Here is a 27272-nt window from a genome sequence, read left to right as displayed (position 1 = left end):
AATGCAATTGCAAACCCTTCTACTCAACTCTTTCCATGCCTACTGACTACTGCATGGGGTTAAGTTAGCATTGAGGTGTCTGGACTAACCCATCCACAGAGGAAAGGGTTAACCAAGACCAACAAGTACTCCCCCCTCCCCCTCCAAACACCTCATTTAGCATTGTCTGGGTAAACTGGCACCACACTAACCACATACACAACTCAATGATAAAGAGCAAAATGACTGCGACTTTACTTATGTCAACAGATTTGCCAGAAGAAAGTCAAGTCACTAAGATTTAGGGCCTTCAAAGAGGACTTGTTGTCTCTTTGTGGACACTTCAAGCCTCAAATTGTGAGTCAATGACAACGTTTACGTACTTTGAATGCGGTCTGTGTAGTGAGTAAACAGTGAAACAAGACATTATGGGTAAGATTATGAAGTATGAGGTGCTCCTATTAGATGATCTGGTACCTGGAATGGTCAGGTGTGAGGACCTTCTCAGGCTGGAGCTACAGACGGGATAATGCGGTGTGAATGTTTCAGTCTAGAAGCTTATGTGCAATTTCTTCCACTCCACTTTCTTTCGCATTGGTATATTAAAGGTGTAAAAACTGCAAGTAGATGCGACCTATGCAGGACCCATTATATTCTGATGGACCCTAAGTGTCACTCTTACACAACAGAAGGTCTATGTGAAGCCACTGCCAAGAAACTATAGGGATCAATGAATCTATCAGCCTTCTGAATATTAAAGTATACCAGTGGTAATAATGTCTGACGTGTTATAAGCCCCCCACCCCAACATTGGAACCAAAAGGGTAAAACCACTCATCTTAGACACCTTCAGTTGTGATTGGCTTTGCTTGAGAGGTGGACTTGGCTGTATATGGACTTCTAGACTTTATATGGTCCATTACATGCGGACTGAAAGTTGGAAAAAAAAGGTCTGTTTTCTTCCAAAAACAGCTCCTCTCCTGACCATAGGTAGCCTGTGGTACTACAACTGAGCACCATTAATTTCCATACAGCTGCAATACAAACCATGGTCAGGTTGTTAAATTGGTCAATTGTGTTAAAACTACTTATTTGGGGTTGTATAGGATTTGTTTAGGATTAGAAAAATATGGCTGTTTTCTAAGGTATGCGTTAATGGACTGCTTAAAAAAGGACCAAAAACGGATTTAAAATGTGCGTTCGGGCCGAGGACCGCCCCCTGTGCGCTAGCGTCGCATTATGAACGGACGCCTAGCGGTACGTGTGACCGCGGCCTGAGAAAACGAGGATGAGCTAGCCATAGTTTCTACAGCTAGAACACCTTTTCATTGGCTTAATAATAATTTCTTTATTTATATAGCGCACACAGATAACGCAGCACTGCACAGAGATTCCCAGATCAGTCCCTGTCCCCAATTGGGCTCACAACCTAATAAACCTACCAGTATATTTTGGAGTGTGGGCTTATGTGGGCTCATGCACGTGAGGACTGTCCGAGATGCAAAAAATAGAGCAGGTTCTATTCCTGCCCATGTTTGCCTTCTAGGTGCTAATTTTCAATGGTCATCGGTGCGTGATTGGAGCTCATACACGGGATGCAAATAGAGGTCCACAGAAATTTTTTTTTCACTCTGTATACCTGAACACGTCGTGTCTAAAACAGAGTCAACTCCATCCATAAGCTGAGGTTTTGCTGCTCAGCTACATTAAAGTAAATGGAACTAAGCTGCAATACCACACATAGCCTATGGGGAAGTGTGGCGCTGTGTTTTATTGCAAAAAGCAATGGGTCCATGGCTATGACTTGGCTATGGCTATGGTACAAAATCTGTTGAAAAACATGGCTGCTTTCTTCCAAAAACAGCACCACTCCTGACCATGGTTTATGCCGGCATTGCAGCTCAGCATTATGGAGCTGAGTTGCAATACCACATACTACCCATGGTCAGGTGTGGGGCTGTTTTTGGAGGAAAACAGCCATGTTTTTTAACCACTTTAAATGCTTATGGTTGTCAATGAGAAAACATTGCAAAATATGGGGCACTTGTTACTGATCAAAATAGTTTTAATGTAAACATATATGCGTTGACACGCTCAGTGTTTCACGTGCAGTTTTTGATACCCAAACCAGGAGATAAAAGAGAGGAGTCTTAATTAAAATGGGTCAAAAACGGATGCGTTTTCAAAAAACAGATGCGTTTTTTAACAGACTGCTTAAAACGGGCCAAAAACAGGTTAAAAACAGCACGTGTGCCACTGGCCTAAGCCACCGGGGCACATTGCACCAAAATCTGATCGCGTTTGACAAAAAACCCTTCTAAATGCGTTGCACATTGGAAATTGTCGGATATTCCGACAATAGTGTGGTCTGTGGAACCTTAGTAAATGAGCCCCACTGTCTTTAAATTGGGTTTCAAAACATAATTCAAACGCCGCATGTGAATATGGCCTAAGGTTCCTGGCTCCAAGTGTGAACCAGCCCTATGCACCCCCAGGTTTTGGTTGTACTTGTTCTGTACGTCACTACTGCACAGGGTGAGTTATTACTATAATGTTTTTTACACATTTGAAAAAGAAATCCATAAAGTTGTACAGGTTTTTTTTTTAAATATCTAAGAAAAAACGCACAATTGCTACCACAATGATCTGTGCTGAATATGATGGTGCTATATCAAGTAAAATTCATTTATTACTATGGTACTATACTCCTAATAGGACAATGATGTTAGTACAATTCCTGCACGGAGGCGCTAAGATTCCTGGCGCTGCCCTATTCTCGCAGGTGTCAGATTTGTCATGAATTGCAGAATGAAATCCGCACTGAAATCTACATCAGGTGCAATGACAATCCACATTCCATGTGTATGAATGGGGCTTCTGCGACTGTTTATTTACTACACAACGTTTTCACACTGAATTTGAATAAATTAAAATAAAAATAGAGATAAGGGGAATTCTCTTTATTTTAACCTGAAAAAAAAAAACTACAAATGAGCCCCAATGAATGACAAGGGGGTCTATTCATTGTGTGGATTCATAGCAGATTCACTTGCATGTCCATGATCCAGCCATAGATATCTGCAGGGAGAGCGGGGGAGGGGAGGCGATTTTAAATGCAGGAACTATATGGGGGGCATTTATTATTTTTGTTACAATGTGTTTTTTGGTGCCCAATATTCACCCTAAAGGACGCAGTTTTTTTTTTTTTTGCTCATGTCTCGCTCTCCACCTTCAAAAATCCATAACTTTTTTAGTTTTTCTTGTACAGAGCTGTGTGAGGGTTTATTTTTAGTGACGTTATTTATTTTTCCATGCCATGTACTGCGAAGCTGGAAAAAAACCAAACAAACTTGGTTAAATTGGCAAAAAATGCATTTGTGTCACTTTCTTGTTGGCTCAGTTTTTACGCCTTTCACTGTGTGCTCCAAATGATACGTGTACTTATTCTTTGGTTTGGTGCGATCACGTCGATACCAAGTTTATAAAGGTTTTAATGTGTTTTAATCAGTGGCGTAACTAGAAGCTGATGGGCCTCAGTGCAAAGTCTCTGCCAGGCCCCCGACTATAATGTACGGTTTATAGTAATAGTCTTCTCATATGGGAAAGTGACGCCATAAGAGCCCCCTAAACCTCTTGGGCCCGGGTGCAACCGCAATCTGTGCACCCCCTCAAGTTACGCCCCTAGTTTTAATACATTTTCAAAACTTAAACGAATGTGTACAAAAAGAAAAAACTTTTGCCATCTACTGACCCTAATAATATTTTAATACTCTGGTGTTTGGATCTGTGTGAGGTCTAATTTATTTGCAAAATGAGCTGACGTTTTCATTGCTACCATTTTTGGGACTATGCAACCTTTTGACGTAAAATGATGGAAAAGTAGCGTTTCAAACATTTGCGCGCTATTTTCTATTATGGGGATCACTGCCGGCAATAACCGTTTTTATATTTTGATAGGGCAATTTGAGAAGCGGTGATACCCAACGTGTTTTACTGTTTATTACGTTAAACAGCCCTCTTCGTAAAGCACCCGCACCCCTGCGCCGTAAATGTACGGCACATAGCGTGAACAGGTTAACTGTGTTTGCATTGTGCTTTTATATTGTGGCACACAGCCTTGGTGAATGAAGATTGAACAAATGAAGAGAGGTTTAGAAGTTAGTGGACTTGTTTTGTGTTGGTCTAATACGTGCCAAAAATTGTGCCAAAAAAAAGTATTGGGAAACTAGTATTGCAGGAGAAGTGTCAGGATTCAATGCCAAAACAGAGCAAAAAAAACACATTGGGGGTGATGTATCATTGGGTGTTTTTTGTCTGTGTTGCATTGTTTTGGCGCAACTGTGGTACAAATGCTGTTTTGCGACTTTCCAATGCGCCAAATGAACATAGGAAAGTGCAAAGTCACTTTGACAACGGACCCTGCTTACACTAACTTCATTATCTGCATAGACTAGTGTTTAGAATAGGACTCAATTCATGATTAGCGACTTTCCGTTTAGGGGCAAATTGACGCCAGTCCCTATGGTCTATGCTCTTCGACATTTGGTGATTCTTTGCGACTTTTTGTGCAAGCAGATTTATCAAGGGCCGAAGACACTTTAATGTATCGGATGGCAGCAGAATTCTAGACAAACATAGAACTGTCAAAAAGAGCCGGTCTAATGATAAATTATCCCCCCGTGTGAATGTCGGGAAAATTACACTTTTGTGGCGCCAAAACAGAATTAATTTGGGTCACGCGACGGAGACAGAGCAAAAAAGGATTCTGCCACCACAAAAGACTTGTACAACACATAGTTAATGCCCCCATATGAGTAGTATAATTCTGTGGGGTTGTGACATAACTTTTGCCGGTACGTCATGTCCCTATTTCAGAGGCCGCTCCCCCCTTTTCTGAACAAGATGGGAAAAATGCCCCGAAATGATCTAAAATCCTTACTAATTGCCATTCCAGACAGTTTTTGGCGCATATTATACAAATTTTGAACTCAAACTGCTCGATCCTCACTGTGTCTGATATCAAGACTCCAGACGGTCGTCGATGTCGTCAGATTTATACAGTTCATATGTATGGCCTCCTTTTAGAGGTCTTGGTGGATTAATGTCTGATCAAGGTGGGGATTGCCCTTTATTTAGTTGAATATATATATATTTGCCAATTTTTTCAATAGGGTAGACATTTCTATCTAAACATTTCCATTTATTCTATGGAAGATGCTGAAGATTACACGATTAAAACCCCTAGTAGTCTCCTCACATTATGTCGGTGCCAGAGAAAAACAAGGGGGCGGTAATTAGTTTTTACTTTCCATTGACCAATATAATAGCTCATCATAGAGTGTGCTATGTAAATGGGGCGTCTCAGTAGGGGATGACTATGTATTTATGGTGTCACCACCATTATGTAGTAACCACATCTACTGTCAGCTTCTAGAAAGACATTTACAATTTCCTTTCAGCAACAAAGACCTGAATGCATCGAGTTCACACCTCAGCATAGACTCTTACTCTTCCGGCTCCAGTCTAGGAAGCCATACTATGTGATGTCCTACATGAGTCTCCCTGTGCTGAGGATGGTAAATGTCAGCTGTAGGATGGTTTATGTGTCATGTTTGTGTGGTTTGAGTCACGTCAATGCCATTTACTCTACATGACTCTACATTTCTATAAATATTGGTGGATTGTGACTGTCGCCTTGGATAAAAAAAAATTCAAGGGATTATCCTTGTTCTTGATATATATTACTTATAAAGGATAGTTGTTTTGGGTCTGCCAGCCACCCCCTAATCTGGCATGTACATGTGAAGGATTCCAGGATCGTTTTTTCCTGTAAACTGTCCTGGAAGTCCCATAGAATCAATGGAGAGCATCATGTGTGCATGTGGTGCAAGAGGACCAAAAAGTTGCGAATTCAAAGACCTGTGCCAGGAATTGTGAAACCAAATAATTGGCCCACAAAGCATGTTATGTCAGTACCATTGTGTATGGGGACCTCTTGGGTTTTTCACAACAGATGAGGTTAAAAGGGTGAATTTCCAAGCCCAACACATTTATTCCCCCTAAAAATCAGAAACTACAAAAGTTGCCTAGAAATCACTTTCTTCATCCAAGACACGGGCATGCTAGGTCAAAGCAAATGTGTTTGTGCATGCAAGAGCAGGGTGAAATATGCTGGACGAAAAACTAGACATTCATATATGACTATGATGTCAATCAATCGGGACTGTTCTCTCTCCTATCATGTAATGGCCGATTCATGAAAGAAAACCCACGAGGTTGAGAAATTGCTCATCTTTTCTCCACTCCATATAATGAAAATCTTTAAACTAAGCAAAAACATAAATCATATAAACAGCTAGGTTGCCTATTTTCTCCACTTTACTTACACTATATAAAGGATACACACTATGGGGGAGATTTATAAGCAGTGTCTGAGGTACAACTGTTCCAGTTGCCAATGGCAACCAATCAGAGATCATCTTTCATTTTTCCACAGTAGTTTATAAAATTACAGCTGAGCTTTGATTGGTTTCCATGGGCAACTAGAACAGTTTTACCTTTACACGTCTGATAAATCCTCCCCAACGACTCTACATTAGTGTATTTTCATGCCGAATAGCAGCAATAAAAGGGCTTACAGTACTGACAAGACAAGAGTCTATCAGATTGAAAATGGTTATGTACAACGGCACTAACACTGCCATAGTATAAATCCTCAGTGAGCCAGGAAAATACATTTATAGAAAATTAGGTAAAACTTAACACCTATAGTACATACTACTGATTGTAATATTGAGAGGCCAGACATCAGATAAATGAATAGGACTCCAGTTTATCAGGAATCAGGGATAATCACTACAGAATAGGTACGAGAATGGAGATATTCAAACATATCAGATTAATGTGGACTATAATGGAAGTAATTGTCTATCCAAACCAATCACTTCAGGTCATTAACTCTCAGTGAGTATCACCAGACCTTCCAAAATTTCTCAATATGACGTAGGCTTGCGGATGTCAAGATTTTTGAGTTGATTATTAAGTGGCTGGATAATTTGGCAGAAAATAGCAGTTTTGCTCAGAAAAATGTGCAACCAATTGTCCATAAAGTTTTGTGGGTGAAAAATCAGAAAGGTTGATGAACAATCAATATGGAGACAGGAGGAGCCGCATGTTACCACTGTTATGAGCCAAGTTATGGCCATGTGAGGAGAATTACGTGGCCCTATCTTTACTTTATTTCTCTGTAATCATTCAGACTTAAGAACAGACCCCAAAATGATTAGACATAGACCTCCGACCTATCCTCTAAATTATCTGACCAAAGACCAGATCCTAAAATGATCTGACTCATAAATGATCTGACCTTGTACACGATATATAATTTACCTAACCCTAGATCAGATCCCTATGTTGTATTTCATTTACCTGACCCCAGAGTAGACACATTGTTGTCTGACCCTTGACCTGACTCCTAAATTATCTGACCAACGAGCAAATCCCCTAAATTATCTCACCTTGTACCAGACCCATTAATTTATCAAACCCCCAGACATCAAACCAGACTCGACAAGTCTTTTTGATTCTTTTTTTGTAAATGTTTATCATATATATATGTGTGTGTAATGTTTTGTATCTTTCTATATCGACTTGGATTTTTGCTTCATGTTTAAGCTTCATTTTGACTTCTGCCCTTAAACTGTTGAGGGTAATTAGCATAAATGCTTATTCATACTTGGACAATGGACAAAAAATCACCAGTGCTATTTTTTCCAGTTCCTAGCCCTGCAGACCCCTGGAGCCCCTGAATTGGTGAATTGATCATTTCTCCAGTTAGCAGATACCATATCACACTACACAATCTCAGCCTACCTGAGTAAATGCATTTCTCTTTAATTAACTTAATGGTTCCTTAAGTAGTAAAATGTGGATGATCAGCGTTGATTGTGCAATCCATTTGGACTCTGGAAATCTTATCTTTTTGTTTGTCAACAATGGTAGACATGTCATGACATGGTCTACTTATCTCCGACCAACTTTTACTAATGAGTTTCTGGAAACATGGTTTTTGTATCTAGACACTGATTCCAGAGGGACCCAAAGACTCTTCTTTCTCAGTACTATGAATGGTGGATGGAAAAGGGAAGTTTATTCTTCACTGGGGCTCAACTGGAACTTTAGGTTGAGGTCTTATTGTAGCTATGTCGACGGTGATGTATTTCATTCAGTACCATATGCTGACCATAGGGCAATTTTTGTAACCATAGCAGACAACGCAGATGCCAATGGAACACCATGAGGGTTACATACCCCAAATGAAGACTTGAAATTTTGGCCGTCTCGGTCAAAGGGGAAAAGAAGCTGATAAATCAGCAACAAAGCCTGTCCTAATAACATTAATGGCCCAGGTATCTATCTATTGTACTTAACTATAAGGCATCCAAAATCTTTTTGCCTAGAGTTCAAAGAAAGCAAAATAGGAAGAGGAGGGAGTAGGGGATTATAACAATTAACAAGAGGAACACTGTTTTTACCATTTGCAATGTCTCATTGTTCGGATCTAGCAAAAAATGATGATATATAAGATTGTCCATTAGTCAAAAACAATGACCAGTCTGATCTGCCTCTGAAATGTACCTCATGAGTTAGGCTTATGACCCTAAACAGAACCTGCCCCATGTATCTTCGGCCTAAGGGCACATTCACATGGCCGTCTGCAGGGACGTACAAATTTGCGGCCGCATGTACGTCCCCATAGGCGGCAATAGCGGCGCAGAGCAGATACGGTGCCACACATGTGTGGCACCGATCCGGCCCGCACACCGCAAAAAGATAGAGCATGCTCTATCTTTTGGCGTGTGTGCGGCCGTGCGCCGCTATTCTCTATGGAGGGAGGAGGGGACGCCTCCTCCTCCTCTCCAGCACACGGCGGACATACCGCTGTGTGAATGTACCCTAAAAGGCTTTGCAGGGCTATAACTATTGATGAACACTAGATGATGGGGTATTTAACAAGGCAGGCTCTTGCCTAGTTTTTTACTTTAGTTTCGTCACTTCTAGTAAACGCTCTCTTTTATGGCAGGTTTTGAAATATATATGACTTCTCACTATTATGTGGTATTAGTAAGGGTTTTATTCACTTTTGGTATTGTTAGGATCATTTATTCTTTTTTGCAGCTACTTACCTGGTTCACAAATGTTGATTTACATTAATAGTTCCTATGTGATTCTTGGATTAGGGGTTCTGGCCTAATTGCGAGTTTTTGGTGTGTCCCACTCTTGGTCATTAAACAAACCTTGCCTATTAAGGGGAAAAGCAATGAAGGCAGGAATCTTTTCATAACAGGTAACTTAACATATTTCTGCTGATCCTACATCTACCTGAACCTCATTTGGTTGCTGATTCGATTTATTCTCTACATCTAAGAATGATTAGTTTACCCACATGTTTAAATATTATGATTTCTGGATGCGGAACTTATCGACATGGTCACCTTGGGACTTGCTTTTGTATATTTTTATGCTCCCCTTAAGATCGGTTACGATGTTTGGAGGATTTTAATTACCGTATATACCTGAGTATAAGCCGTTCCAAATATAAGCTAAGGCACCTAATTTTACTACAAAAAACTGTGTAAACCTATTCACTCAAATATAAGCCTAGGGTAGAAAATGTATTGGTTGCAGCCTCCTCTAACTGAAATGCCCAACAGTTTCCAACAGTATATGGCTAGCCAGCCTCCCGACCCCCAATATATAGCTAGCCAGCCTCCCGCCCCCCCATTATATAGCTAGTCAGTCTCCTACCCCACCAGTATGTAGCTATCCAGCCCCCTGACCCTCATATATAGTTAGCCAGTCCCTCCTTCCTACTGACATCATAGCATATGCTAGGGCAGCAATAAGTTCATGCTCGTTGGCCGTACACACACTAAGATGTCAGTAGGACGGCAAGCGAGCACGGAGATGTCACTGAGTGCACACAGGACTCTGTGTATATATACTAAGTATAACCTGAGTGGGGCTTTGCTTATACTTGGGTATATACGGTACTTGGGAATTCATGACAATGATTTTCCTGATTGTTTGTTTCTTTATAGGGTCTGCGCCTATCCTAAGGCACTGGTTCTGATGGATATCGAGAATACTGTCTATATAAATTTTCTTACCTTTATTCTTGGTCTTCAATGGCATGTTATCAGAAATATTGATTAAGCATAATTAATGTTGAATGGGATTATAATATAAACTATATATGTTTTTTATTTGTTATGTAGTATGGCTCGATTGCCTCCTTTTTTTTCTCCTTGATTATGATACCATTTTTGGATAATGTGCTCATTTTACAACCCATTATCTTTATTTTTCATCTTCTTGATATTACCGTACTACTGGCATGTTAATGATCTTTTGAGTATAGAATTTACTTAATATTTACAGAATACTGAACTTTGTGTGTGTATGTATAAAATATATATAATATATATATTTAGTAATCCATTAGTAACAACTACATGCATTATTCTGGGTACTGTGTTATAGGTCGTTGTCTTGCTCTTGTGTTGTGGTCAAACGTTGGATTGGCAACACCAGGTACCCATGTGTCTAGTTGAGTGTCTGTTGCTATGGTAATAATAGATACTTGAACATCATTCTGACTTTTATTGCTTCCAGTTGTGTGGGGTCCCCCCCCCACATGCTGCTGGTCTTTCTGACTTCCCTTCTTAACTTCTGATTGGTACGGTGTATGTTGGTGCTACTATCATTAAGTTAATCGGTTAACGGATTGGTTTACTCTTTATGGATGGTATGTTGTTTATCAGCATTCTCTGTTACAATCTTTTACCTGTATAGGTCAAGTTGACTGCACATCATTTGGTATTGGGGGGTTTTGGGGACCTGTCCACTTGGGACAGTAGGTGTTATCCAGCCTAGGGATAGCTTTTCTATGTGCTTTTGCATTTTAAACTATGCATTTCATTTATATTTAATGAATTAATAAAGATTTGTACATTTGTAGCTCATACACAGCTTCTTTGTCTTTCCTGTTGGTCTTACACCAAGTAACACCACTGCTCAGCTTATTAGGGTGGCATTGGTACACTAGGGATATAGTCAGAAGTAGAAAACTCTGTATAAGCCCGGGCAGCCACTACACTAAAGATAGCCATGTCTTCTTCCAGCAACTGCATTGCTGTAATCAGCTGACTATGGGGGGGGGGGCACACCCATTTTATACTACTACTACTACTACTATGGTGCTATTACAAAAGTCATTTCTCCACTTCACCAACTCCAATGATTTGCATGCTTTATAAGGTGCAACTCTATTGGTTTTGGCAAAATTAAGAAGTTTATCTCTGCCCCCCCCCCCCCCCCCAAAGAGTAATAATTGTATTGTTTTTAGATCTCTATTGTCAGATGGGAGGAACCAATCTGTGCAATCCAGGCCAAGATCACGCATCTGACAGTAAAGAGCCTAGTTACCATAGTCCCGCTAGCAATAAGCTAATTGGGCTCACTCTTGTTAGACAGAAGGATCCAGACTGTCTGATGCAGCCCAGATAACCCATGTAACAGTAGAGTTTCTTATTAGCATAGTTTCACACTATTACACTAATAAGGCTCTCTACTGTCAGGTGGGTGGTCCTGGGCTGGAGCAGACATCCATCTGACAATGGAGATCCCAAAAATCTAAATAAATCCAACTCAGTAGAGTGACCCCTTTTAAAGAATCGGGATTGATGGAGGAGGGTAAGGTTTGTCTTTATTAAATAATTTATATTACGATTTTTATTAATTTTGTTGTTATTAATAATAAGTATTAATGTTTAAAATGAATGTAATATAATCTCAATAATAATTGTTATTAAAATAATAATATAATGATTGTGGTTATTAATTATAATTTTATTATATAGAAAAACATACTGCTTACCCTTATGACTACATACATACGACTGTGTGTTAACCCAGTGTGCTCATGCAGAAGGAGGGGGAAGAGCTCCTCCCTTATCGCCATAGAAACCGCACCGTGAGTGGGTGCCACACACCTCTCTTGACAAATACGGTCTTGTGCATGGGGCCTCAATTCAATATCTTAATGTATCTGTAGCCAACATAGTTATCACAGCAAGTGCAATGTTTTTTTTTTCTTGTTTTTTTTATTTTTGTGGTTTTTATTACAGCAGTGAAAATTACTATTTGCCTTCTAATTATATATCAATGTGTATAATTATTACTAACTGATTTAGATTAACAATAATTATACACCAATTCTTATCATGCAAATATTCATAAGAACAAATGAGCCAATGATTTCATTAGTATTTGCTACCGAGCTGAGATATGAGGTCTATCATTATTATAATCAGTATACAAAATAATTACTGGAACAGTCAGCACAAGTTATCATTAACCTTTATTAATTTTATAGAAAACAATTCTGTTCAGCATTTTATGGGTTGGTATAGAGTAAAGGCACACGGAGTAGAAGTCATTTGTAAAATGAAACAATTGAGAAATAATTCTTCTTTTTATGTGTTTTTAAGCTTCTGTCTTCCTCTGATTTCCATCAGATATTGGGGAGAAGCTGATATAATGAAGAGTACCCCGGAGCCCCATTTTCCCATGCCTTATGCCTCTTTAACACAGATTTTCAAAGAGGTATATGCATAGGAAAATGGAACAACGAGTAGATTGGGTTGATCTAGAAGAAAAACACAAAAAATTGAGAAAAACAGTTAATATGACAAAAGGTATCAAAAGTGCAAAATGTTTTTAAAACAACTAGATGTCACCTGAAAGATTTTTCATAATAAAAAAGTATATAATAGTATAATTTTGTAATTTTTGTAAAATATTCAAATCGTATACTGGCGGTCCCGTAATTAAAGACACCGACTTACAGATGACCCCTAGTTACAGACGGACCTCTCCCCCCACTGTGACCTCTGGTGAAGCTCTCTGGATACTTTACTATAGTCCCAGGCTGCAATGATCAGCTGTAAGGTGTCTGTATTGAAGCTTTATTGATAATCCTTGTTCCAGCACAGCAAAAAAATTTAAAATTCCAATTGTCACTGGGACAGTTTATTTTTTTCTGGAACTACAATTATAAGATATACCTATTTCGCATTGCATACAAATTCAACTTAAGAATAAACCTAAAGAACCTATCTTGTACGTAACCAAGGAACTGTCTGTACATGTATACATGTGTTTACAATAGTATAGTATACATGGAAAAAAATAGTATTTCAATAAAGGCACATAAATATTTACTTTTATATTTTTTATGTGAGATTTATAATCAATTCATAGTTATATAGAAATATAAAAATAAAATAAAACTATTACAGGTTCTTTTTTTTTTACTATTATTATTTTATCTGACAATTAATATTTAAAATGTCATAAAGTAAAATAGTAATAGTAAAAAAGACATATTGAAATTGAAAATAAAATAGGGAAGTCATTTTTAAAGTTATAAATGCAATGTACAAAAAGCAAATAAATCGCATTTGGTGCATGGGGTCAAGATATACATATATGAAGTAAAACCTCTTTAGAAGACCACCCCTTTGACTCTCCTTAAAAGATTTTTTCCCCCATTTTAATCTAGGTAATCTGTGTCCATATGAGCAGACCACCCCTTTTTTGTACAACATTATATGGCCTGCTCAAAGAGGATATATATATATATATATATATATATATATATATATATATGTAATAAAAAAGTATCTTTACTATATTTTCTTTTATATTACAATACTTTAGAACAAATGAGAATAATCAAATAAATTAATAAATAAAAAATAAATGTTATTGTTTACTGTTTTAATATGTAAAAGGGGGGTTAGTTAATAAAATGATAGAAGGAACCCTATGCAAAATAAATAGTTTTTAGAAATCACTACACATACCCTTACATTATGTAAATTACCTAGTAAGTACGCTGACTGATGTGTTATATAAATTATCAATATTATTCAATTCATTTATAAATGGCAAACAAAATTAAACGTTGCAAAAATCTGCAAAAGTGCAGAGATTGATTTCAAACATTATAAAATGAATTTATACAAGGCTAATAAAATAAAACAATTCAAGTGTACAAAAAGTGGAAAAAAATTATCACAAATATCAGATGAGTGTTAAACGAGCAAATAAAATAATGCAAAAAAAAATACACTAAAAGGATAAATCACAAATATTATTAACTGAATGTAAAAAGGGCATACTATATAGAATAATACATAAAGGATAAGCACATTGCAAATATTATAAAATGAATGTATAGGCAAACAAAAAAATATCCTAAAACATATAAAAAGTGTAAAACCTATAACTAGCTTACTGGAGATAAAAATCTAAACTAATTAAAAAAAGCAAAAAACTAAATCTATATAATTTAGTCGATGCTCTATTTGTATATGTAAAGTATTGGGATTACCTTAAACAGAGATGTGCTGGTCTGTGTAGAGTTTTCCATGCGGGTAAGTCCATTTATGGTATTTATGGAACAGATGGACCTTGAAGGAATATTAACATAACACTGTAACAGATTCCATTTCTTAATCTGCTTTCTCCTCACCAAGGTCCTTCCTGCACCTGCAAGACGCACTAGAACCTCCTTAGATAGGGAGGTACCGTATACTATGAATCAATTAGCACAGTCAGGGGCACCAGCTCCTACTGAACTCGCTGGCATGTCTATTATCTCTGTTTTTAACCCCCTAACACGTCATCGTGCCAGGATACAGACTGGATTTTTTTTTTCTGTAGTTACTTCGAAATGTGTGTTTTGTTCATTTTATCTGTTTCTGTGTCCTTCATTGCAAACATGATTCTGCTCAGACGTCAAGGTCTGTTTGCAAAGTTCTGTGGCAAGGTTCTGTGGCCGTATTATGGCACCTCGGAGACTCCTTACTCTTTGCCAAGGCTAAATGTAATCTGAATCTCTGCTCAAATGAGAGACATGGTGCAGTCTGCAATGTCTAATTCAGTAGAGTCACCTATAAGCTATATATGAATTAAGATGCAAACATGAGTCATTTTGTGTTTTTTAAATGAAACTTTTTTTAATTTAACTTTTATTTTAAATATTTAGAAATATAGGAGATGGGTCTTCATGGTGATCACGTAAAGCCATAGCTTGAGAACGCTCCTTTACCTGCTACCTCCTTTACCCATACTACCCCCCCCCCCCCCCAAAAGCCAGATTGCTCACCTCCATGCACATGGGCCCTAGGAAGTCAGGGAGCCAGCGGCCAACTCTCCTCACGACTCTTTGGGTCTGCCGGAGAACTTCACAGATTACCACCTGCCTTTCCTCAACATAGGAACAGGGTTGGCTCCACAGGGGTCCACAAAAGGTTGTACGTAAGGAATCCATGTGGGATAAGGGGGACTGTATCTAATAAATCCACAGGGGTGAGGGGGGCTTTATATAAAATAACCATGAGGGGGTCTGTATATTAAAAAAAAACATGAGGGGGCTGTTTGGGATGATAAACTAGGGAATATTTAGGGAACAGGAGACTGTTTTAGACTCCTTTAGAATTTTTAATGCTGCCATGTGAGTTCACTGCAAAGGGGCCCACTGAGGCTCTGTCGCCGAGGGGCCTCCTGAAACCTGGAGCTAACCCTGCGTAGGGAGATAGACCTAGAATTATATACTCTAGACCTATAAGCAGCCTTAGGGTGCTATTATTGTGCCTTTTCCTAGTCACCCATGTCTGTTGTGAAAATCTTATTGTACATCTTTGAGTGTTCTTCCCTTCAACCCCTCTTTGTTGACTTGGTGCTAGTTAACCCTTGAATATTTCGTATGTCCCTGCTCTCTTTTTTCACATTTAATGTGAAAGTCCTTATTGCCCCTAAAAAAAGAGGCCAAGTCCTTTATTGTCTGTGCCGTAAATGCATGATTGCCATATAACAGGAAACTCACTTGTGTTTGCTCCATCTGCCTAAATGTCCTACTAAGTATTTCTGTACATGGTACCGTAGCCCAAGCCTAGTTCATAGCCAGAGGTATCTCTATAGGCAGACATACATTTTAGCATCTTTGATTGACTCTCACTGTAGATAACCCTATCTAAAACTTCTGTATGCCAACTGAGTGTATACTATTGCTAACATCTATTTTCTAAACCAGGGACAGGTCACCTTTGGCGTTCAGACCCTCCAAAAATTGTCAGAGTTCACAGATAACTCGTAGATTGTTCAACCACTCCTTTTAACTTTCCCTAGACCAGTGATGGCTAACCTATGGCACTGGTGCCAGAGGTGGCACTCAGAGCCCTTTCTGTGGGCACTCAGGCCATCACCAGAGATGACTCCAGGTATCTTCCTGCAGTCCCAGACAGCCCAGGACTTGCTGTGCACAGAGCTATTTTAAAGTGACAGCTGTACCTGGGACTATTTTCTGCTTTATTGGTGTCATCAGGGTGCTGCTATCAATGAAAACTGTGACAGAGCAGGGAGTATAAATCACAAATTAAATTTCTGTGTTGGCACTTTGCGATAAATAAGTGGGTCTTTCTTGTAGTTTGGGCAGTCGGCCTCTAAAAGGTTTGCCATCACTGCCCTAGACCCTATACGGCAGTGGTGGTGAACCTATGGCACGGGTGCCAGAGGCGGCACTCGGAGCCTTCTGTGTGGGCACCCAGGCCATCACCCCAGAATAGAGCTCACCATACAGGGCTCAAAGAATGATGGCCCAACGATTCTTCCTGTGCACAGGGACCCCGTAGAGAAACTGCAATAGTTAGAATCTGCCCTACTCCTTCCAACTGCGTTGGTGCCCTCAGCAATAAATTACTGTCTAAATTGCTGTGCTGGCACTTGGCCATAAAAAGGTGGCTTCTGGTTGAAGTTTGGGCACTCATGATCTAAAAGGTTTGCCATCACTGCTGTAAGGGGTAAGTCCACTGTCTCATTCACTCAATTGCGTAGACTAGCCCATAGTGCTCTCTAGCACTCCTAGCCTCACCACTTCGCTCTAGCCAATGGAGACTTAATGAGAACCTCTTAAATTACTCCCTGTGTATAACGAACATAAAAAACACCATCCAGAAATGTATGACCCAATATGACATACAGCACTCTAATGCCGCTCTATTATGGAAAACATTAAAGGGTAACATTATGGAGTTCTGATGTCACACGTTTCCCATCTAAAGTAAGAGCGTGCCTTTGAGCTCAAAACCTTATTGTCAGATGTAGACCATCAAGAAAATAAAAATAAAGCATCTCCCTCTGACTCTGTTAAAGGGGTTTGCCCATTAAAGAAAGTACTCAAATTTAAATCCTTTAGTGATGTTCACTCAATAAAGATAATTTTTAACTCCTTACTTTAGAATTTTACTCAGTTTTACTGCTGTTTTAGCTTCTATAACTCAGTGATGGTTAGTGTAAGATTTCAGAGTGTGGGCTGAGACTCTCTAAGCAGACACTTCATGATTCTTCTCTGCTGTGAGATGTTGCATGCTGACAATGTGCTTAGATTATCATATACACAGGTTTATCTACATTTTCATTTAACTTCTGAACGCTTATTAGTATCTGATACATAGAAAAAGAGAGTTGAGACAGATCAGAGATGCGAGACGTTGAGATCCATAAGATGAATATAATACATAATGACACACTTCAGAGAGTTCCCATAGATGACCTCATAAATAACATATAGTATATTGTTCTTGGATATTATATAAGAGTGTGATATTATGTATATCAGTATATATTCTGATGGCCACACTTCAAATGCAGGTGAACCACATTGACAAGTGACTAAGTCTCCTGAGCCTTCAGGTGTCAACCTCAAGAAAAAGGAAATTGTTAAGAAAAGCAGTAGTCAAAGTGAGAATGTAACCGGTAGGTTCTATATGATTGGCAATGCATTCATTATTACCATTGGCTGTGTGAACAGGTATTTAAAGAGAATCTGGCAATGTACAAAACTCTTTAAAAGGATATTGTCATGTCACATCTCAGTGTTGGGATACGTCAAGACTTTACGGTATATTGACTGTAAATTAGAGGTCGCTATCCAAAGAGCAATGTGTAAAACCAGGTGTTTCTTTCAGTAGGTTGTCCAAAGATGTCAACATTTGTCACAGAGTTGGTTACTTGTTTGCTCATTTCCAATCTAGGAAATGTATTGGTCCATATTGAACAATTTTTTACAGTTGAGAAATCCATCTGGGACAAATTGTCATCTACTAAATTTAGGATGGATATGACCTGAATCACCACAGGCCAGGAAAAGTCAAAACCAGGCTTTAAGATAGCAGGACAATGACTTGTTGTGAACTTTCAGGGAAAAGATGAGTGGCTTCCAAAACTCAGAACTCTAAACATTTAATTAAGGAACCCCAGATATTCTTGTTGTTTGGAAGGTTTCAATGGGTTGAAGCTGAGAAACCATCTGCACGCCACTCTGCAGTCCTAGACCAGGGCCATAAGTGACATATCTCATTGCTCATACCCAGGGCATAGGAATTTCCACCTGGCAGTACAAAAGCTTACACATTTCAGGAAATTCACAGCTGGTGGTAAAATTGGACTAAACACAAACATACAATACAAAAACAATCAGGATGTATTACATTTTTCTACCTAACTAAATTTAGAAATGATAAAAGTTAGTGCTCATGGTCTACAAGTAGATATAGCAGAATGACCCACATGGCTACTAGGTCAGGCAGAACACAACTCAATATAAAAGCTTCTTAAGTTTAGTAAATTTTTTCCTTATTTCAGGTGTACAGCCAGTGAATGAAGGAAGAGTAACAATGTGTATTTGAATTGTACGTAAACAAGACTCCAATTATGGTGGGCAAAACGCCAAGTGGTTACACACCAATGTGGAAAGAGTCAGTGGCTTGTTATTCTATGGTCTCTGGAGCCTCTCGGTTGGGGGTATAGAAAAGAAATCATTGCTGCTTTGTCTTTGGACAATGGTGACCATGCAAGGTCATTCAAAGCTCCAAATTACCATTGTCGTCTACAAATTATTTGTTGATGTATTTTATCCATTAATCATGATGTAAACTCTGCTGCTGTTATTTCGCTTAGCAGTAGTTGTCTTTTTAGTTGGGAAAACCTCACTTCCCAGGTGGAGCTCCACATGGTGAGAGTCTTTCCTTCTCCACGTTGCTTTTTGGGGTTTTGGTGAGGCAGTAGCTCTGAGTGCCTACTAATAAGTCTCATGGCCATGCTAAAACTGTAATGTCTATGAAGGCTTCAACATCTCTCATGGATTAAAGCAAGGATATGGCTTGTTGGACATCAACCCAACCCTTTATATTATATTTTATAACTTATGCAATAGGTTTTATTGTAGACCTGGAAAGAATAACAATACATGTCCTCTAGTAGTGGATCCTTGTAATAGATTAAAGGAGACCATAGACTTAAGATGGCAATTGACCAACCTAACCAACATATACTGTATGTTGATATCAGACAACATTGACCACACTTCGTGACTCTGGTTGGAATGGCAAACCATCTAATATATATGTCTGTACCCCAATTCTCTACTAATGGGAAAGATTGAATATTGAATTCAATATTGAATATAGAATGTGGGCAGTGGGAATATTTAGGCATGTTGGATTTCAATCTGCACAGCCCGGCAATGGGTTATTCTACTTTTGAGAAAACATGGATGCTTGATCTTACAAATAATGCATGTGAATGGGGGTCAACATTACCTGTAAACATAACTGTAAACAACACCTTCTGTTCCTGGGACTGGGAATCCTATTGATGGTATTCATGGAATAAATCATTTTTCCTTTTCTGGATGGATGAGGATGGTGTTTATATTGGCAGTGAACTCCTCTCTGCACAGCTGGAGGTACAGGAGGTGCGAGTCTCCCAGCCTCCGCATTAATGTGCAGCCAGAACCAGGCACTAATTAATTTGGGAACAGAACAATGAATATAACAATCTCTCATACAAAATGTTGTTGACAGAATTACAAGGGATGGTGGGTTGGTGCAATGTGGTTATTTTGAGCACATCGTGGCACAGAACATTCATTTACTCCCTGTCTATTGTCATGGGGATTAGAAATGGTTGGTGTCTTATGTTGTTGTTGGAAACCCTTCATTCTGCTTTGCTTTGTATACGACTGGTATGACTTCGGGACCCTCCCACATTTAGCATTTTGTGAATAGCTTCTACTTTTTTCAAATCATGTACATAATAATATGTTATTTACATAGACCCATGCATCATATTCCGTGTTGGACTGTGGTTCTTGGCTCACCAGATAAAATTATTTGGGGAGGGCCACCCTCCATCAGCCCCCATGAAATAGACCCTAGTAACCTCCGCTTTGTCTTTTGCTGTACCTCTGGGTCCCAGGATTACAGCTCAGGCTTACCGAAGTATCCTCTGGTGTACTAGTCCAATACTGGTCATATTACTGACAAAACTAGGACTATATCACAAATCCAAATCAAATGTAGGGCTACACACATGAAAAAACTACCATATGAATGCAAGAGAAGGGGAAACTATAATCGGACAGAGCAAACTATAAAATCAATTAAAAAGGGTGCAGACAGGATGTACCCATGTGCTGGGTCACAACTGGAGCCCGACACCTGATAATGTCAGGACAACCAGACCTGGGCCGCCACAAAAGAACCAAGCCCCCAACACACTCAAGAATCAAGGAAATACATAGTGACAAATGCACATGAGATAGTATATAACCCAAAAAGGCAGTACAGTTGATGTGTAACTACAAATTCACTATCTGCTGGCAGAAAGAAAATAATAAATGTTGAAGAATAAAGCTGAAAACAGCCGCCAGAAAGGGAAAAAATACCATGTGTGGTGTGGAGAGGGGATGAGGGCCCAGGAAGATTCTCCCCTGTCTCCACCCTTTTAATTGATTTTTATAGTTTGTTCCGTCCGATTAATGTCTGGTTTGTGTTTACTTGTGTATTCAATAAAGTATCATAGTTTTTTGCTACATTACACATGTTTCCCCTTCTCTTGCATTCAATACTGGTCATATGACATGTATTTACCAAGCAGATTGGACATAGAGATTTAGGAACATTACTGTAATGAGATTATATTCATTCTATTTTATACTATTGGATTATAACAAAATATAGCACCAATAGAATAAAACATTATCTGTGTGTGTATTTTAAATATTTGGAAGTAATTAAAATTTTAGAGTGAATGGATAAGATTTTTTAAGAAAAAAACTTTATAACTAGAAGTAGTGATTGGTGATAAATCCGGCAACTGAGCATCCAAGCTAGTGTTGGAATCCGGTGGAGACCTTCCTGGGAAACCCTTGCTGTGTGTGTGTGGGGAAGCATACCCCTCCTTAAAAATCCTACTCGAAAATCCTCCAATGAAAGACAAAACTAAAAGTGACCAATGTGTGCCATGGCTTACCAGATCATCTGTACAGCATTTGGTACAATAGTTGGCTTAAAATGAAAAGTAGGATTAAAGTATTCACCATGAGGTCTCCATACTTGTTCCAACCATTGTTGGATCGCAAACTTGAGTCCTAGCTAAAGACTGGAAAGTCTACTTTAACATAGCATCCTTAGAATTTAGATCTGATGAAGGAGGTTCTCCAGTTCTGTCATCTTATTAATAATGAAAATGCTCAAAAGAACTGATGGCATCTGGTCCTATCTGAACCTATCCAACTGCAATTCATATGCATCAGTAATCGGAATTGATTTGCCTTTCATTGTTTCGTCTTTGCTATCTTCCAAGTCTTAGCTGCAGATGACACCGTGTCAATTCGTCAAGTGCCAGTGACACTTAAGTTGTTTCTGGTAAGTGTCTGGAAATAGTCTAAAAAATTTGCCACCGATCTCTAGATGGTGGACAACCAAACTGTGAGAGGTGCCCAAGCTTGGCGACAGATCAAGCACTCCTCTCCATTAGTGGTCTGTCCGCACAATCTGAAACCTGTTTGCTGTTAAGGTGCGTTGTAGAGTCATGTCTACAAGTTACAGATCTGTCTCCAATGGCAGATATTGGGGGAGATATTGGAATTCAATTGCCTGATCGCTATGTGCTTAGTATATAGGCCACTGCCAAAGGAATCTGGCCGTGGCTTTCTCCTTGCACTACTTCCAGGTAAGCTGATCAAGCATTGGTATGTGGTAGCTGAGTAGAAGAGATAGCGGTCAGGAAAAAGAGTTAATATGTTATGCATAGGAGGCGTATGCATAGATCAAAAATAGAGATGCAGTATAAAAAGAAATACAAGGAATCAAATATGGCTACAAACATGTATACAGGCGGTCCCCTACTTAAGAATACTCGACTTACATACAACCCCTAGTTACAAACGGACCTCTGGATATTGGCAATTTATTGTACTTTAGTTCTAGGCTTCAATAATCAGCTGTAACAGTTATCACAGGTGTCTGTAATGAAGCTTTAGTGTTAATATTGATTCTTATGACAACCCAACATTTTTAAAATCCAATTGTCAATAGAGAGCAAAAAAGTTCTGGCTGGGATTACAATGATAAAATATACAGTTCCGACTTACATACAAATTCAACTTAAGAACAAACCTACAGACCCTATCTTGCATGTAACCCGGGGACTGCCTGTATTAAATATCAGTTGGATAACATAACTGGTGTAAGAAACAGAAATGTGAAATTATAATAATTTGCTATGTTCAGTATCTTTCTCGTAATTGTGTCTTTCTTCATTATCTAGGTCTGTCCTTTCTGAATGACATTAATTTCTATTGTAAAGGCTTAATACACGTTACACAGAATTTCTACACTATACAGATGGATCTCGCTTATTAGTCCAAAATTTCAGTTTTTTGCACTATCGTGGCTACCGTTCCATGGACACCTCATCCTATTTAAATGACCTCTGGGAATGTGAACGAGTTGAAGTCTATTTTATGGATAATATAATGATTGCTACCAGTTTTTATTTCTAGTTTTTAGAAATGTTCTGTCTGCAGTTTATTACTTATATTGTAATTCCGGAAAGGTTACAGAAGACAAGTGTGTCCACTGACATTATATCCACTTGCACTGTAATGTGCTAAGGAAAGGACATGGCGTCGGAGAGGATGTAATGAGCTCATTATATATGCACATACTCTGTGGAGTCTAATTTAAGGGGATATGTTTAATATTGGGAGTTACGTGAGATTGATCCTCTGCAAATGCAGGCACTGCTCAGTTATTCAGTTATTATCAGGACAGAATGTAAAGGTGTTGTCTACTGTTAAAGAGAACCTGTCAGGGCAATTTGGGCCTCTAAATCAACCACAGGTCCTTTTGTATCTGCGGTTTAGTGTCTCAAATCTGTTTGCCTTAGTTTATACTTAATTAGAGATAAGATGAGATAAGGTGCATTGGGCTCATCTCTGGTTCTCTCATCACCTGAGGGGTTAGTTAAAAAAGGCAAAGTAGTACACTCTGGGTTCATTGCACATGTACCTGTATCAACATGCGCTGTGGAGGCAGAGGGTACTACATCGGCTTTGTTTCCTGAGCAGATGCTGAGTTATTCGGGACACTAAATCATTGGGTCATAAGAGAAAGAAAAGCAAAGTTGGCCTGTTCCACACTTGCAAGTGTGATGCAATGAACTTGCATCACACTGGCAACGCATGCTGCCGGGATCGCACGGCCCGAACGCTGCACACCGGGAGTTAACTCAGCATGTCAGTTCACTCCCGCGGTGCAGCATTCGGGCCATGGAATCCCGGCAGCATGTGTTGCGAGTGTGATGCGAGTTCATCACAAGTGTGGAACGGGCCTAAGTGTAAAATTTAAACAGATTCAAGAATAGAAAAAAGAGAGAAATGGAAATAAAGATAAATAGAGAAAGGAAGATAGGAAAAATAAAGCAAATAATAGGGAGAAGAGGAGAAAAAGGGGATAAAACAGAACTGAAAAGAGGGGAAATGAGAAAATGGGAAAGGAAGAGGAATAAAGAAGAAAGGTAGGAAAGGGAGAAAGAGAGATAAACATACAAAACGCTAAAAGTGAGAGGAAAGATAGAGGAAGAGGAAAAGGAAGCCAAAAAAGAGAGAAGGAAAGAGAAGGGGAAATGAAAAGAGAATGAGAGGAAGAGAGAGTTATAACAAAAGAAAGATAGAAGAAGAGAGAAACCAGTCAAAAAGATAACAGATAAAAAGAGGGAGAAAGGAAGAGCAAAAGTAAGAAATGAGAGAGGTGGAAAAAAGTTCAGAAAGAAAAAAGAGAAAGGAGGATGGAAAGAAAAACCGAGGAAGGAAAAAATTGAAAAAGGGAGTGGAAAAGATAGAAAGAAGAAGGGTAGAGAAATGGAAAAGGGAATTGAAGACAAGGGATGAATGAGTAAGGGCAACAGATAACTTAATAAAGAAATGGGGGGGGGGGGGGATAGTTTTAAAAAGAAGAAGAAGGAAAAAAGTAAATTGGAAGTAGAGAAATAAGAGAGAGGTTCCATTCATTAAACTGAGCAGATACATTTGGCACAACAGTTTATTGACCACCGATTTTCAGAAACAATCCCATATATGATGTGATGGACAAATCCTCTAATTGAGACCATATAACTATTGTTTACTATTGTCATAGCGAACAATACACAACATATAGGCCGTACACAATGTAGTCTACCATTGATGGCCTCTTATCTTACCCAGACCAATGTCCTTCTAGAGGATACCATGAGATTGCTTTTGTAAATGGAGATAAATTGGAGGCTGGGGGTGGTTTTCCATATATTGGTGTTTTTTCCCATAAGTGGTGGTTTCCTTTAGAGACTTCTTCCTATGTAGACAAGGTCTAATGGGAGCAGGAGACAGGTGTAATAGCACAAGCTCTCATACCTCTACAGTCACGCGTCTCCCATATGATTTATCGCTTGTGTTTCCTCTTCTATTGACTTCTTGTATTAAGCAGAATTTGAGCATTTTGGATTTCCATGACAAGTACAAGCGCGGATAAGAGAGCATTGTACCTTCAACGGCTACTTAGACTTTTTTGTCTACAACCCCAAGGCAACAAGCAACAAGAAAACAGACTTTTTATCAAGTCAAGCAGATATTTTCCACAAGAGACAGACGGTCGTAAGGTCTTCATAACCTTTTGTCAGCACATAACAGATGATTAGAGAGACAATTTGTGCTCGGGAGACCCACAGCTTCCAAGGCAATGGCTCAGGGAACTGAAAAATAAACTTTAGAAGAGGAAATACCATAAAACTCCAGAACAAAAATGAGATAAAATTAAATATCAGTATATCCATCACTCCTTACTCCTTACTTAATCCTTTGGTTTGATTAAGCATACAATAAATCAACATAAAAAGTAGCCTTGTCCTTTGCTCATCTATATCTGGGGTGTAATGCAATTTCAGGGTGTAATCATGACCTACGCATCATTATGGAAGTCTATTCTAGTCATGGTGGGGTTCCTATAATGTGGCTCCCCTGGATTACCCGCAAATCACATATTTTGTGAGAAGGTAATAGTAATTTTTTGCGGGGGGAACCCCTATGACCTGTCAATATACATAATGGGTTTTTGCTACTAATAACACTGATGATGTGATGGAGCCTAACCACTGGTGGGTCACCGATCAATCATAAAAATTCCCTTAGTGAACAATGCATTGCACATATCCAATCTCCTGCAATTCTGCTACTTCATTCACTTCAATGGAATTGCTGGAAATCGGTCGGGCACTTGTTGCTTCTACTGCACAGATGATGGATATCCCAGTGGTCAGACCCCCAGCAATCGGACATTTATTTTCTGAATAGGGGATAAGAGTCTCTAGTTGGAAGACACTACATAGTGGTACTTTAAATCATTCATTGGAGAACAAAAATGGGCTCCCATTCCTCCTAGTTGATGGTCTAACATGTGCCCTGCACACAATCCATGGCTTTGTTATTTCCAGCACCGCCACAAAGGGGTTTCTGGGAATTTCATGGGACAGGGATGGCAAAAAAAAAGGGGATAATAGAGCAGGGATTGCTGCTCCATTAACCCCTCAATGCATTATGATATAGCCTAGAAAATCCCGGACACTAAAACGCATATATGACTCCTATATGGGTTTTTTTTGTATAATATGTGAATGAAGGAGGGGTTGTCAGTGCGATTTGTATTTGATTTTTGAGTATGTTGTGGTTAATACTTTTGTATTGTAGTATATGGTAAGAGTGACCAGACCCCCTAGGGTTAAAGTACCCTTTTGAGTCTATAAAGTAGTAAAATAAAATAACGTCCATTCCCAAGAACTGATGTGTAAATAAATAAACAAATGAGATCCTAAACATGTTAGGTATCGCCGTGTCCCAAAAGTCCTGATTTATCAACATATAAAATGGTTATTCCTGGTGATGTAACAACCCAAATGTCCAAAAAGCTGCCATTTTGCAACACACAATAATTTAATAAAAAGTGATCAAGTGGGTAGCAATGAAAGCGTAATCAAGTCCCACATTAAAAAAATTTACATATACAGCTCTGTATACTGGAGCATGAAAAAGTTTTTGAAGCAATTTTTTGGGGTTTTCTTTGGTTTTAATTTTTTAAAATCTATTATAACATTATAAAACCTACATAGATTTGGTATCCCCGTGATCGTACCGACCCAAAGAATAAAGTAGAGATGTCATTTGAAGCGTACCGTTAATCCTGTAAAAACTGTGTCCACAAGACAATGGAGCAGATGTGTTTTTTTTTCTATTATTCCATTTTTAATTTTTTTCCAGCTTTCCTGTAACCGGCATGAAACATGAAATGTTGTCACTAGGAAGTTCAATTTGTTAGGCAAACAACAAGCCCTAATACAACTCTGTAAACAGAAAGACAATGAAACATAGGATACCCGCATTATTATGAGTTATTCTATGTGATGGGCATTTCCTGGCTCCAATGTCTGGTCTGTATATCCATTAGTTTGGAATATCTATAAGGTGGCACAATAGTGCTCCCAGCAAGGAGACAGTCTGATGTGAGGACGCAATCCCAAACATTACCCTAATTGGGGTCCATAAAACATCACTGAGTGGTCTGTTGTGTAGCTGGCAGCCATAACTGAAGTTTTCATTGAGCAGTCAGTCAGCCGTTCCCTGCTCCAGTATGAAACCAAATTACTAGTTTATACTGTAAGGGAAGGGGGGGTGGGTTTCGGCGAAGCCTTCACTTTGACCATTTCCACATTGCATTTCCATATAATTGTTATACCAGGAGACAATACTAAAACAGATTTGAAAGTTCTATCACACAAGTCTGGAGAAGGAG

General features: G+C 38.9%; 2 long non-coding RNA genes across 2 annotated transcripts in view; one reads left to right on the top strand and one right to left on the bottom strand.

Moving 5' to 3' along the window:
* Nucleotides 1-182: 182 nt before the first annotated feature.
* Nucleotides 183-18885, top strand: LOC140106782 (uncharacterized). The gene is made up of 3 exons (XR_011850858.1): nucleotides 183-336; nucleotides 17758-17862; nucleotides 18751-18885. It is a non-coding gene; the product is annotated as an uncharacterized lncRNA (long non-coding RNA).
* LOC140106780 (uncharacterized) overlaps nucleotides 12383-27272 on the bottom strand; it is a 105464-nt gene continuing 90574 nt past the window's right edge. The window contains exons 2-3 of the long non-coding RNA XR_011850856.1: nucleotides 14438-14516; nucleotides 12383-12688 (exon numbers count right to left, since the gene is read on the bottom strand). This is a non-coding gene — a long non-coding RNA (uncharacterized lncRNA). The remainder of the gene's footprint in view (nucleotides 12689-14437; nucleotides 14517-27272) is intronic.

The sequence above is a fragment of the Engystomops pustulosus genome, chromosome 11, assembly GCF_040894005.1.
Source record: "Engystomops pustulosus chromosome 11, aEngPut4.maternal, whole genome shotgun sequence".
Classification (NCBI taxonomy): Eukaryota; Metazoa; Chordata; class Amphibia; order Anura; family Leptodactylidae; genus Engystomops; species Engystomops pustulosus.
Note: the sequence above shows the minus strand (reverse complement) of the source record. Positions and strands in the feature narration are given on the sequence as shown.